Source organism: Parus major, chromosome 17 (genome assembly GCF_001522545.3).
Source record: "Parus major isolate Abel chromosome 17, Parus_major1.1, whole genome shotgun sequence".
Lineage (NCBI taxonomy): Eukaryota > Metazoa > Chordata > Aves > Passeriformes > Paridae > Parus > Parus major.
The window spans coordinates 9,202,671-9,217,289 of NC_031785.1; positions in this window are offsets into that span (position 1 = coordinate 9,202,671).

The following is a 14,619-nucleotide window of genomic DNA, read 5'->3' on the forward strand; positions in this document are numbered from 1 at the left end:
GAACAGCTCCACTCCTCATCCTCATCCCTCCCCAGCCTGGGCCATTCATGAGGAAAGGCAGAAGGAAACAGAGCTAGTCATTTATTAGCAAGTCTAGCCAACAGAATTATTATAGCAGAATATTATATTATTGTTATCATAACCAGGCACTTGTTAGACATTTGGATTTCTGCTTCCAAAGGCTTTCCTGGAAGAGGGAGAGCCCAGGGCTCTCCTGCATGTTCATCACAACAGCTCACCCCATTGCTGCCCTCAGGTCAGGGCCCCACAGGAGTGGAGGTCACCAATGCCTGAGAACAGCCCTTCACACTCAGTGCCTTTTCTCTAAAAACACAGAAACTGAGGGAAAATAAAGAGCTCAGACCAGGCTGTGGCGTTTCAGGGGAGGTAATTACCAAGGGTGGCAGTGGGAATGTCATGAGCAGGTGGCTCCATGGTGACAGGACAAGCAGGACAGCAGCAGGACACCCAAACCCAGCACAGGGGCTACAAAACTGCTCTTGGGCTGCACATCCCTGCAAAGCCCTTCCACCCCAGCACCTGTATTTTGTGTATCCCAAAGGAAAAAAAGGAAGCTGACATGAAGCAGACTGTGCCACTACTAACTGGAAAATACAGCTGGGAGCTGCAACATGCAGTCAGATGCCACCTCACTCCCATTTTCCTCCCTGCCCCATCCCACCTCTGGTCTGAGAACAGAAAACTATCTTCTTTTTGCCCCACAGTAATTCCTCCAGGTATCAGTGAGCTAATCAGCCCAGAGGGATGGGAACCATAGATGGTTGGGACACAAGCAGCAGTAGGGTGGATGTGGGAAGACAGCAGATCCCTTTCTGCCTGCTCCAAAAGGGTGTTACTCATTCTGATAATGCCCTTCCCAAGGCACTCTCCTCCTAAAACAAGGATGCCTGCCCTGAGAACATAATGGTACATGGGAGCCAAGATGGATACAGGCCCCTGGGGCAAACTGGGACCAAACAATTCCATTTGCAAGACACAGGGCAGATTGTGGCAGCAGGAAACGCTGGACATCCAGGAACAGGGAGTTCAGGAGTGGCATCAATAAAAGCATCAAAGCAGATGCATATCACACAAACAACATCAAGGGTCTAGAAAAAGCTCCTGATTTCCCTGTGGTGCTGGGAAGAGCAATGGCTCAACTCACAAACAGATCTGAGGAGCTCCTTTCCCTGGGGAAGGACATTGCTGTGGAGGCACAAAACACTGCTGGAAAACTGCTGACCTTGCAGTCAGACTCACTTGAGCAGCTCAGCACAGAACAAGGCTCTCTGCTGGATGCCCTCTGAGATGTAACTTGATCCCACAGTACACATCCACTAATCAATCGAGGGATAAAGCAAAGCAGAAAACAGTCTTTTCTTTATTTTTTTTTTTTTTTACTGGAATGAGCCCAAATATGCACAATAACAGATCCCACTCCGAGCTATTGCAAACTCAAGTACTTGGGAGAGTTTTGCCTCTCACATCTCAGAGGGAGCATACTTCTGCAATAGCATCATTGCTTCTCAGATTGGGTATTTGAGAGACTTCCTAATGACCTCATAGCAGCACATGTGACCACTAAGTCATCTTCTCAAAGGACCAGGAATAACATCAACAGACCCTGTTTTGGTTGTGCACAGGACAGCTTTCCTCAGCACAAGCAGGTTCCTAAAGAGTGAGGGAGCAGGACCCAGCTCAGGCCAGAGCTGGCATCGTGATTGTTTCTCCAACAGATTCTGTTTGGCCTTGGAAAATATCTGGCCAATTAACAGATGAAGACCCATTAGCACATACTAAATTCCACATACAAATTTAGACACAAAAGATTGTTTATCCCAGTGTCGTCCAAATTTGTTGGGTTTAAGGCATCTATACAATAACGTGAATCCGAGAAGTATCCTAAAGGTGAACTCACAAAACACAAAATAATGACTTGAAAGGGTTTCCAGTTGTTTTATTTTTCCTCACAGTGCTTAAAAATAACCTGCTATGCTGAGCAGCAAAGCAGGAATTAGGAATTTGTGGGTGATGAACTGGTGAGCTGATCACATTGGGATGGGGAAGTTGCCTTTTGCTGACCCCAAGCCATCCCCAGACAGGTGGCACTGGGAGAAATAAATGAGTGAACACCTGTGATTATGTTAACACTGGGATGAAGGCAACTGCACAAACAGCTCAAGACAGACTGATGGCCTTGAACACTTGAGGAGATCGCTCCTCTGTTTCCAGCACAAGGCTCTTGGGAAAGGAAAAGTGACAAAATCCCACTGTGGAGATGTCAGGAGACCTGCACCAGACAATGTCCCCAGTTACCAACAGTGATATGGGAACACACATCCAAGCAAGAATAAGGAGCATCATGAAATAGCACCCAAGAGTTTCCTCTACCAGGTCTCTCCTGCAGCAGCAGCAGCATAACAGGTCCACAAAACCTCCTGTCCCTCCCCAGGGGCTCTGCTCCATGGGCCTTACACTCCTTGCCTCCCACCCAGCCCAGCTATGGCAGGACCTTATCCCAGGAAGGGGATCCTGTGAGCACCAAGATCTCCTGTCACCTGCGTGGCCTTGGGCTAGACACAGACACAGCTGAGGAGCACAGGACAGCCCCACTATGGAGGCTGGACCTGCACTATGTTAAAGCTTTTTATTCTTTCAGTAAGAGCTGGTGAAAGCCAGCTCCTGCCTTCACCTTTCCAGGAACTTTTGATGGAACACAGAAGCCTGTTGTAAAAGTGCTCTGTTTACACCCTGCAGCCCTGTTCTGTCTTTACCAGTGTGAGTGTGTTCACTCCCACTACCTCATGAAACATCTGCTCAGCCCAGCTCTGCTGGAATCATCTCTCCACTGCAAAGAAATCCACTTCCAGCCATTAACCTGGGAAAAGAGGGAAGTGGGGCAGAGCTTGGCATGATGAAGAGGGCATGTTTGAGATGTGACATCTTCCAAGAAATATTGACAAACCATCTCCACAGATCAGGTACTGACTAGAGCTGCTCTGCAGGGTAACAGAAGGCTCAGAGCTGACAAGACAGAGCATGTGGTGATATTACAGATACCTGATGTGGGACACACCCTTCCCAAGGGGTGCAAAAACAAGGGCTGCAAGGGGAACACTTTCCTTCCACCACATTCCCCCCCACCCCGTGCCAAGGAAGCTCTTCCTGCTCTGAAGGGAGATTGATCAGAGTCCTCAAGAGGGCAAGTACCAGAGCAGACACTTCCCAAATCACCAGGACAACCTCTGGCCCAGCCATGGGACAGACACATCCTCATGTCCCAAGCAGATAAAGCTCTGCAGCTGTGCCTGCTCCCTGTTTCTGGGCTCAGCAAAGCTCCATCCTGCTGGGACATGGGAGCACAGGCCTCAGCACCCCTTTGGAACCACACCTCCCACTCCCAGGGGTCAGGATGGTTGACAACAACTCCTCCCCAGCTCCAAAAACCTCTCTCAGAGCTTTAATGTTACCAGGAAAGATCCACACAGGAGCAGCCTCCCATTTACCCTCTGCTTACACAACAGGGTGCCCACCAAGGGCTGCCTCAAAGCTGAGGGTGAAGAGGGGCAACCCCAGGTCAGAAGCAGGGCAGTGAGCTCAGCCCAGCTCCATTTGCTGCAATGACAAAGGCCCAGAGAACACGTCATCCACGAGGACTGAGCTGCTGGCACGGAGCAGTGCTCAGTAAGGACACACTTGTAAACACTCTCCCTGGCCATCGTCACTGACGCAACCACGAGAAAGGGGCAGAGAAAACCATTATCTGCAAACAGACATCCCTCCCTGTCCCTGGACACCAGGACCAGCCCAAGCAGGACATCTCCAGCCTTTCTCTTGTCTGCATGTTGAGCCAAAAGCCCTCTGGTGTCCTGCTGCAGATGAGGATCACTCCCACATCAAGGAAGGGCTGAGTTCCCACAAGCCAGAAAACCTCTGCTTTGGGATTTTGACCCGTAATCCCTGGAAGCAGTTGGTATATTCAGCAGGCACATGATCTCTTTCAAAGCTGGCCTCTCTTCTTGAAGCACTGGGTAGTATCTGACATCCTGAATATTATCCTTCACATGTTCCTCCCCTCCATGGCAGCAGGCTGCTCTTTCTGCCCATCATCTTTGTCAGGAGTTTGGAGCAAGGAGATGGTGTAAGGTGTCCTGACAAGCAGAGCTACGCAGGTCCTGGGGCTGCTGGGGACAAAGTCCTGCTGTCTCTCTTACAGTGATACTTCCCCACATCTCTTCCTCTCTCCTTGAAGTTTCCCAGATAAATCTGTGTTGGCATATCACATCCCAAAACTCCAAGCTGCAGGGATCTGAGGAGACCAATGTCTGAGTAGTGATTCCACATCCAACTCAGAGAAAAGCTAATCAGCATCCTTACCAGAGACTTTATTGCAGACACATGGAAAGCAACAGCAGAAAAAGCAAAGCAAACCATAAGCACTGGCTGTCAGCTTCATCAAGGAGGAGCAGCACGAGGGAAGGGAGAGATTCAGCACCAGCCATGTGATTTTCCCAGCAACCCAAGTGAACCACGGAATGGGCAGAGCTCAGCTTGTGGCAGCAATGCCACTGCAGCTCCTCCCCCTGCAGCACACAAAGACAGACCTCTGCAAAAATAAATGGTGCATGGAAAAACTGGAGGTAACAAAAGAGCTGTCAGCCAGTGTCAGCCTGTCCCTGACACCCCTGAAGCCCTTTACAGCTGCTGCTCCAGGACCCTCTGGCCATACAACCCCAAACCTGACCTCTGCACTTTGGACCAGAGGGAGCACGTGGAGAGCAGCTGACAACAGTGATCCCCACATTTCTGTGATTCCTCAGCAAGGACCTTCATCTTCAAATAACCAGAGCATGCAGAAGCCCATGCTCCCAGCTCTTTTGGCTGCCCTTTCTGGCATGGAAACAAAAGGCAGGAGCAGCTCAGATGTGCAAGATACCAAAGGGCCCCTCTGCAAGTGAGAATTTGTAACCCACCCAAGGACACTGCTGCTCACTCCACAACAGCAGATTCATCCTACACAAGGACTGGTTTGCACTCTAACAGGAGCACAACATGAATCTCCAGTGCCAAGATCAGGACCAGACCACAGGAGATCTCCTTTTCAATGCCCATGAAGCATTCACATAATTCTTGTTGCACAAGGGGATGCACAGTCCAGGGATCCAGAGCTGAGTCTAGCAAAGAGGCCTTGGCTAGGGAAGCTTCCACCTCCTCAGCAGCTCTTTCCATCTCAGCCATTTCCCTTCCAAGCAAGGCTTCCTGGCTGGAGCAAGCACCAGGGGTGTTGCAATCCCCAGTTCTGTCTGAATAAATCCAGCCCAGCCCAGCCACAGCAGCAGGACTCTGGTCTGGCCTGACTACGTGCCATCCCTGGACACCCACTGTGTCCAGAAGCTCGTGGCATGTCGGAAGGCAAGCCTACTCCTCAGCTGTAGATAGCAGTTCTGCTCCCTTTAACACACAGGAACTGAGTGGGTAACAGATGTGCATACACTCATCTCATGGGAGTTCTTTGAAATAAATGCAGCAGACTCTGGGGAAAATCCTCTCAGTCCCATGGCAAGGGGCTGAGGAGGGTGGATAAAAGGCAACTGTGTGGCCTCAGTCTGGGCAGCATCCATCCCACACTCAGCCTTGGGGCAAAGGATGCTCAGGGGTGCTCATTCTGTCCCTCCTGACAACATAATTCCAATGGGAAAACACCCATGAGCTCACTGCAGCAACAGGACATGTCCTACAGGCACTGTTTCACCTGCAATTCCCCAATGTAAACACGGGAAAACCACCTAACAGGATCCCTGCCTTTTCCTGCAGAAACAGCACGAGGGTCTGCTCACGTTTCCCATGTTAGCACAGAAAAGACAGAGGGATTCAGATCCATTACACATTGCATTAACCCTACTGGGACATTTCCCACAGCTCACTTAAACATTTCCAAACCTGCAGGATGAGGTCATCCCAATCTAAATGCATAACCCACTCTCCAAGGTGGTTCACGAGGTATAACTTGCAAGCAAAAGCAAACAAAAGCTGATCTGGTGCGATACCCTGCTCCACTCCCAACGTGTTTAAAACTTGGCCAGACAAAGCCATGGCTGAGCTGATCACTCACGTGCTGGAGACAATCCCACTTCAAGCAGGTCAGGCCAGAGACCTCCAGATATCCTTTCAACCAGTGTTTCCATCACTCTGTGGCAGCAAATGAGAAGGGGCAGAGTAATTACTGCCAACAAAACAGGCTCACATTGAGTTTGTCTGGAGAGATCATTCTAGATAATATTAGAAGTTTGGTTAGCAGAGATATCAGCACTGACACAGTGAGGGCTAATTTTGTCCTGGAATACTGGAGTGCCAGGATCTGAACCTTGATGTGCTGCACGGGTCTCAAACAGGGTCAGCACACTGCGTCACGCTGCCCTTGCACAAATTAACACCCAACACAAGAGATTCCTTCTTAGCAATTTAACTTCAGCCATGCATTCAAATACAACAGCCTGCAATAATCCAAGAATACAGGTTAAAAGCCAGACAGCCAATAGCTCTCAAGACATTAGAAGCAACTAGAAAATTCATTTCCCACTATAAGTCTTTACTCTAGGGAGGTCTCAACAGTACTGCTGCTATTTGGTGTCCTTCCAGTGCTGGGAGAAGGCCAAAAACTGCAGTAGCAGAGACTGAACCACACTGATACTGGTGGGTTCAGTCCTGGGGAAGAAGGCAGAGTGTCTACATGATGTGCTGCCTGCAGGGTGATGGGGAAACAGCTGCTAGCACTGAGATAAAAGAGGGTTGCTGGTCACCAGGGGAATTGCCATCAGTGCTGCTCCTTCCAGGTGTCCACCCATGGTATCCACACATGACACTGGCCAGCAAAGCTCATTTTCTCACAGTAAAGCCCCATCCAGGTTGCCCCAAAACATAAAAGAAATACAAGACTGGTGCTAGCTAAGTATGCAAACAGAAGTGTCAAACCCACGGGAAGAGGAAGGACTCTTTGTGAAGTTATTAGAATAATATCCATCACAATCCAGAGAAATGCAAAAACACGTACACATAAAAACACAAAGTCCACAGGATGAACTCACAGCACTGGGAGCCTCATTCAGGGCAAAGTGGGGGAGCTCTGTGTGGCAGCTCTGCTGCTCTGATTTGTTCCCTTCAGCAGCACCTCAGCCCAAACAGCAGCAGGGCACTGGAGGCACATTCCCAGCACCCCCAGCTCAGCTCCACTACAAATGCAGAAATGAAAGATAAACATTCCTGGAAGATCACATTACCCAGCATGAAGAGATGACAGCTTGTCAGGAGCAGCAGAAACAGGCTGAGCTCAGTGAAAAGCACTCATCCTAGGCTGACATCTTCCTATCAGAGAATCAGAGAGTTCTGATACACCAGTTATTTCTGCTACAGTATTTAATTTATTTATTTTTTACCTTTTGACAGGCAGAAACAAACAAGCACAAGTGAAATAACGTAACAGTAATTGAGATGGACAACAAAACCTGATGCTTGGCTAGTTTAGCTCTCCATGGGAGGGTAACACAAATGATGGACACCACAACCAAATGACAAATTAAATAAAAACATGGCCAGACTCTCATTCTTCAAGCAAAAAGAAGAGCTGCAAAGGCAGTGTGCTCTGCAGGCTCCATCTCTGTGTTTGCTTGCTCTTGAGCAGCTCTTCGTTACTGATGGGTGGGACGTTTTAACACCTTAAATGCTATTCCCAGAGAAACTGAACTAAATCCTCATTTTCACAGCACAAATTCATCTGGTTGGAAGAAAATACCCCGCCCTATTCCTCTGGCCTCCAAACTGCAGCTGGCAGCCTCAGGACACAGGACAGTCCTGGGGAAGAAACACAACTGTTTACTCTGTTTGTCTGTCCCTCCTCCCTCCCCCAGGGCACACAGGAGCTGATCATCCCTGTGCCATCTCCTGACAGGAGCTGACTTGTTTCACGTTCGTTATGCACTGCAGAGCTCCGCAGACAAATTTGGGCACAGCACCCAAACACCAAGAAGGAAAAGTCAGATCAGGTCAGGAGAGCATCATCCATGCTGGGAGCAGTTCCAAGCAAACACCCAAAGCTGCTGCATTAGAAGAAGACAGGCCCCAAATCCAAATTTTGGAATGACTCCACCCAGTTTAATTCCTTGGTCATGCATTCTGCAAGCATTAGCTCTGAGTGGGCTGCAGTTCTAACAGCTCCACACTCAAAGCTTCACGGACAAAACAAGGTTTAGGCAGCACTTTTCAGAGTGCAGATCATCACCTCCCACATGTTCCCTGCCAGGTGTGGGATGCCCATCAGCCAGGCTCCAGGTGGACAGACTCACAGGATCCCATCCAGGAGCAGAGTGAAGGGTGAAATGGTTGAGCTGCTACAAAAAAAATATACAACCTCAGTGCCATCCATCAGAGCAACAAGTGTTCTACCCCTCCCTTCCATCAAAAGAAGGGATTATTAGCCAGGAAGGGTACCAAAACAACTTGTGCTCATGAGTATTTTACCTAAAGAATTAAACAATACCACATAAAAAGCAGATAGGTATTTAGCATGTGTAGTATTTGCATTAGTACACACTCTCAAAGAAGCCAAATGAAGTTTGATAACCTACATGGGACGTTTTCCATTTTCACATGCTTGACTTTCCACCTGTGTGAAATGAAACATTGGATTCTGACAAACTGCCATGGAATAAACATGCTTAGGTGACAGGAAAAAAAACCCAACAAACTGCCAAGCCTGTGCTGATCTGTAAATTCTACTTTCAATGATTTGTTTTAAAGACAGCTCACAGGACTGACCAAGAGGAGGCTATGGCAGAACACGACTGTGGGGTAGTGAGAGGGTTTAACACATCTTGCCTTATGCATTCCTGTCTTCAAGCTGCATAAAACACTGATAGATTTAAAGTTTGGGATTTGATACTTTCCCCTCCCAGTCTGACTCCATTGTTAACTTTTTAAAGAGAGATTGGGATTGAGTGGCTCTTTGGCTCCTATTTCCACAGCCAATAAAAACTCCACCCACCCCCAATCCATTTTTGCATAATTAATGCCTTCATGATTGGCAAGAAGTGATTTTAGGCACAAAGAGGCTCTGGCATCAGAAAGGTGCCTTCCTACCTTGCCTGTGAGAAGAGGTTGTACTTCAAAGCCAAGTACAATCTCTTCTGAAGCTCCCTGTGCTGGGAACACCACCCAACAACACCTCAGAACAGCTTTGCTTCATTTTCAACACTCTCCAACAATGGCTGTGATTATTTTGGAAGAGTAACCCAGTTGCCATGAAGAGAAATGGAAACCAGCATCCCTTCTGAGAGCGAGACCAGAGATTGCTGGGATCCTCTGCAGCAGAACATTACCATCAAATCTCTCCTGTTCAGAATGTTCTCATGCATTAAGAGAAAAAACACCATCAATTCTACATAAATTCCTTTGCTGAAGCCAGCAGCAAAACGTCTGTGGAATTAAGGCAGATGAGAGCCTTCCCTGGCTTGGGCTTATCCCAACCCCACACGCACTAAAGAGAGAAACAGAGCTCAGGAAAGATGAAATACTTCCTTGCCATCATCTCCCACTGCTGTCCAAGCAGCAGGCCCCAGCACTTGAGAGCATCCCTGGGTATTCTGTGTGCTCAGAAAGCTCCTGCTGGAGCACAAAGGCACCCTGAGCTCACCCAGCCACGGTCTCTGGGGTTTTGTGTGTGCCATGAGGACACCGGGCATGTGACTCGCGTGTTAAAACTTTCTGGCTCGCCAGTCGAAGTTCAGATTCTTTCCCTGCAAAACACACTGCATGATCTCATCTGCAAGCAATCAGCCTGAGAAATCAGCTTGTTAAAGGAAGCTTCTAGGAAAGGAGAGAAGTCTCTGGAGGATTTGGGGGCCTATATAATTTTAACCACTTTGTTAAACCCCAGCTGCTCCTCTCCCCATTGGGGTCACACAACCACGAAACCATTTCTCCTCCCACACAACTCCAGACAGGACAGTTTGCCAACACCTAACTGCAGCATCCTATCTGCATTCTCCACAGCTTGAAAACACACATTTTTAAGTAAAACTCAACTCAAGCAGGCACTGAAAGAGTGCAAGGACAATCTCAGAACTACAAGCTGAGCAGCATCCAGAAAGGCAATTCATCAAACACGCAACAGCGATCATCTCTATGTGTAAACCAGAATATTCTCTGAAATTCTGGATGTGTATTTCAGCATTTCCTCACAATTCTCACAGGAACCCAAGACATGCACCAGAAGACAGGAATATCCAGTGCAGTGAGAGCTCTGAATGAAAGCAATGAACTAGCAATAAAATCCCTGGAACGCCAGCTTTGTCCTAAGATTACTCAATGTGATGAAACAGAATTTTACCTGAATTTCTGGAGATGCTGCAGGAACCCTACATCCTCCCTGTGCTACAACATGCCCAGATGGCAACACCTTTTTTCTCCCCAGTGAAAACCCTCAGGATGCAGCACTGCAGAGGGAAGGACAAAGCTCAGCATCTGATTCCCAGTTTGGCTCTCCAGGGCAGTGTGGTGAGCAGAACGAGCAGCTCTTGGCCCTGTGCTCACACACACACGGTCACATTTGCATCCCCTGAGCTCCCAGAAGCAGGAGATGTGTATAAGAGACAGGCTCTGGGCCCTGTGCTCACACACACACGGTCACATTTGCATCCCCTGAGCTCCCAGAAGCAGGACCACCCCTCTTGCACTCAGCAGGGAGAGAGGGAAGATCAGAGCAGCATCCTGCCTTCTTCACTTCCTTCCATGCTGTCACACCCTGCCTCAGCTGCTCCCAGCAGCATCTCCCAGGCAACCCTTCCCCAGCTGCCCCTCGCTGGACATTCAAGTGCTTTGAAAGACTTTCCTTAAAATTCTTGCATAGAAATCACTGTTTAATGCTCAGAACACAGGAGGGAGGAGGGGGGAAAAGCCAGCCTGTCTCTAACAAAGGGGATCTGGAGGACTGAGCCCTTGGCTCCTCGCAGCTGTGGATTATTCCAAGTGAAGCGATTTTTCACCACTCCCAGCACCTATGTGCAGTTCAACTCGCAGAAGTAACTCTTCTGAAACAAACAGAAAGCAACAAAGATCAGGCAACACACTTCTTATCCTAAGAGCAGAGATAAAAGTTAATAACTGGGTGATTTGTATCCTTGCAAAAGCTACTTTACACATGGAAAGTAACTTTTTTTGGTGAATGGTGGCACCTTCTAGCTCCAAATGATATGCTGAAGCTCACAGCAACTTGAAATAGCTGCCTTGGAAAAGCTTTGTGCTTTCTGTGTCTTTAAGAAATGCATAGCTCTGACTGCAAACATTCAGGCTAAACAAAATGTTATGAGGAAAAATCTCCTTCAAGCTTTTTACTCCCCAGCCAAATTCCTGATTTTACCAGATTAAGAGCAGACACCTCCCTCACCCCCACCCCCAAACTGATGTCCACTACTAACATCAAGGTACAGGACAACTGCCCCCCAAATTCCTGGAAAATCACAGCTCAGAAAATTCAAAGTATAAAGGGAGGGGGGTAATACTGAAGGGCTCAGCTGCTGGCTCCTCTGGTGCAGCTTCTCAACCAAATCATGAAAGAAGAAGAAAAAGGAGACTTTCCAGCTCAAGTTCCAAGTCCTTTTTAAAAATCAGTTTATAACCACTAAAATAAACACAGTAAGAACAACTGTGCAGTAACTGGGAACCTGCAAAAACAGCTGCAGTTTAAGAGCAGTTTAGGCCACGTCTGGCAAACACCAGCAGATACATCAGCCCAGGAGGATGGCAGCATGTTGGGGAATGAAACAGTGAATTTTACCCACAAGCTCATCAAGGAACTGCCCAAAGTTCACCCAGGCTGGGCAGAAGCAGCTGTTCTGTGCTGTTTACTGCTCCAGTGAGCGTTTGCTTCTTGCTAGAACTGCCTCTCTCCCAAATTCCAATCTCCTCCTGGATGCCCAAGGCTTCTCACATGCCCCCACCTGCCCCGTGCTGCCTCAGCCCAGCCAAGACTTTCCCAATGCACCTGACACCTGGGTGGGCACACTGTTCTCCTCATGGGTCTGTCACCCAAAAACCCACGGCTGCTCCTCACCCAAAAACCCACGGCTGCTCCTCACCCAAAAACCCACGGCTGCTCCTCACCCAAAAACCCACGGCTGCTCCTCACCCAAAAACCCACGGCTGCTCCTCACCCAAAAACCCGTGGCGGGTCCCTCCAGGGCACAAACCCCACTGCACCCAACCTCCCCAGGAAACAGCCACCTTGAAGGGAAGGAAAGGCAAGAAACCTGCAACAAGAGTTGTCCAAGACACCATGACCTGGATACTTCAGCTGCTCCAAGTCACTTTAGGACATCTCCAGAGCAGCAGACGGTGCACAAGGACAGCACCAAGCAGCACCTCTGAAGGAAAGCTGCCTAGAGTCCTACTGCCATCTCACCTTTGGGCTCCAGCCAACAGAACTCCTCAGGATCTGGACATTTTGACTCTCTTTAGAACCAAAGATCCAATTCTCCACTCCACGTTACCCGAGGAGCTACCCCAAGCCACATGCTTTGAACATCTTCCTTCACTGCAAAGCTGACAGTTTTCAATTACAGCCAGAGGAGTTGTTCTTGGCTCTCCACCCCTCACCACAGACCTGTGCTCTCCATGGCCAGGCTTCTCAGCGTGAACATAAAGCAAACCCAGGAAAGGTGTGACAAATAAAAGCCTTCCTGGACACTGACTGGAATTGCAACGACAAGAACTCCTAGGAAAGGCAAAAAAAAGCTCTGGGGGAGGAGGAGATGATGATCTGGGCCATTTCCAGAGGAGGAAAAGCACAGGAAGCCTCAGGTCTCGCTCTTGGAAGTTTCAGATTTTAAGTGGGACAAGGGGTAAAGCTTCCAAACTAAAAGAGGGGAGATGTAGATTAGATATGAGGATGTGGGTTTTGTGAAATGAGAGTGGTGAGGCTCTGGCAGAGGTTGCTCAGAGAAGCTGTGGCTGCCCCACCCCTGGAACTGTCCAAGGCCAGGTTGGATGGGACGTGGAACAACCTGGGACAGTTGAACAAATTCCTACTCACTGCAGGAGGGTTGGACTAGAAGAGTTTCAATGATCCTTTCCAACTCAGACTCAGTGGCTCTAAGATGCTGCAAATCTCAGACTGCAGTCTGCGACCATCAGGACAGAGATCCTTTACTCACAGCAAAAGGAAGCTCACGCCACCTGATACCTGCCCAGGGGACAAGCACACACCTGGATAATAGATATAAGGCTTCTTAAAATACAATTACCTTCCTAATTATACACCAGAGGCCAGAACCCACAGGCTGAGCAAGCCACGAGCAGCACAGCAGCTAATTCACAGAGAGCTCCTCTTGATTTCCACAGCCCACATTACCCAGACATCAGACTGAATGGACATCGGAGCCTTTCTAATTTTATAGTCCACAGAGACAAGGCAGGAACGGCTGATGGAAGAGCAGCAAGGCCTCTCTGCCCACACACACCACTGCTGCTGGCTCCACGACTGCAGAACTGCTTCTACATTTTTTTTAAAGATTTTTTTTTTTTTTAATGTAGTCAGCTGAAGAGAAAATGAAGAGCTCGGCATTTTAAACCAAAGCATTTCAAAATGCTTGTTTATCTTTCAGCCTCAAAAGAGGAGAAATAAAGTGAAACAAAATCTCAGTCGTTCCCTCATAAGTTTTTCCTCTCTGCCTCCAACAAAGCAAAGTGCCCTGAGCTCCACTTGATCACTTTTTCTTTTCTTTCCCCTTTGGCTTACAGCATTTCAGTTAGAGAAGTTGACACAAAACAGTCCCAGATTCTCATATTTTATCTTTTCCCCAAGTTACCTCTCCATTAAAGAGTAATTAGAAGGCAGAGCAGCCAAAGGAACATCCAACACAAAAAAAAAAGGATGGGGAAACACAACGAGCAAGCAGTGGCACAAACCAACAAAGGCTACAATAAAATCAGCTTGCACACAGAGGTCTGCTTAAGGAAAAGAATAATGGAAATCTTTTTCTCACAATGGGAACAACCCCAGGCAAACGAGCCATGAGGCAGCACAAGCTCCCAGCTCTCAAAGCTGCGAGGAAGAACCAGAGCCCGGGACCGGAGCCGAACAAACTCCACCGGGGCTTCGCTCCCACCTGGCCCGGGAAGCGAACCCAGCAGCGGGGATGGCCGGAGCGGGGCAGGGGGACCCGCACCCCGCCAGCACCCCCGGGAGGGGCGGGGAGGCCGAACAAAGCCTCGGCACTCGCTTGTACCGTGAGGGGCTCCCGGACACGTCCCGGCCCCGAGCGCTCCCGGGCAGCGCTCCCGGAGCTTCGGGGGCTCCGCGGGGAGAGAGAGAGAGAGAGAGAGAAAGAGAGAGACACCGCCCCGGGCACACAGCGAACCCTCCGGGACACCCAGCGAGCCCCCCGGGCAGACAGCGAGCCCCCCGGGCAGACAGCGAGCCCCCGCTCCGCGATACCCTCAGCACAGCCGGAGCTCCGCGGGGTTCGAGCGGCGCCCCGGGGGCGGCCCCGCGCTCCGACCGCAGCGGCCGCGCTGCCCCCGCTCCGTCCCGCGGGGAGCCGGGCTGGGAACCGGGGCTGGGAGCAGGGA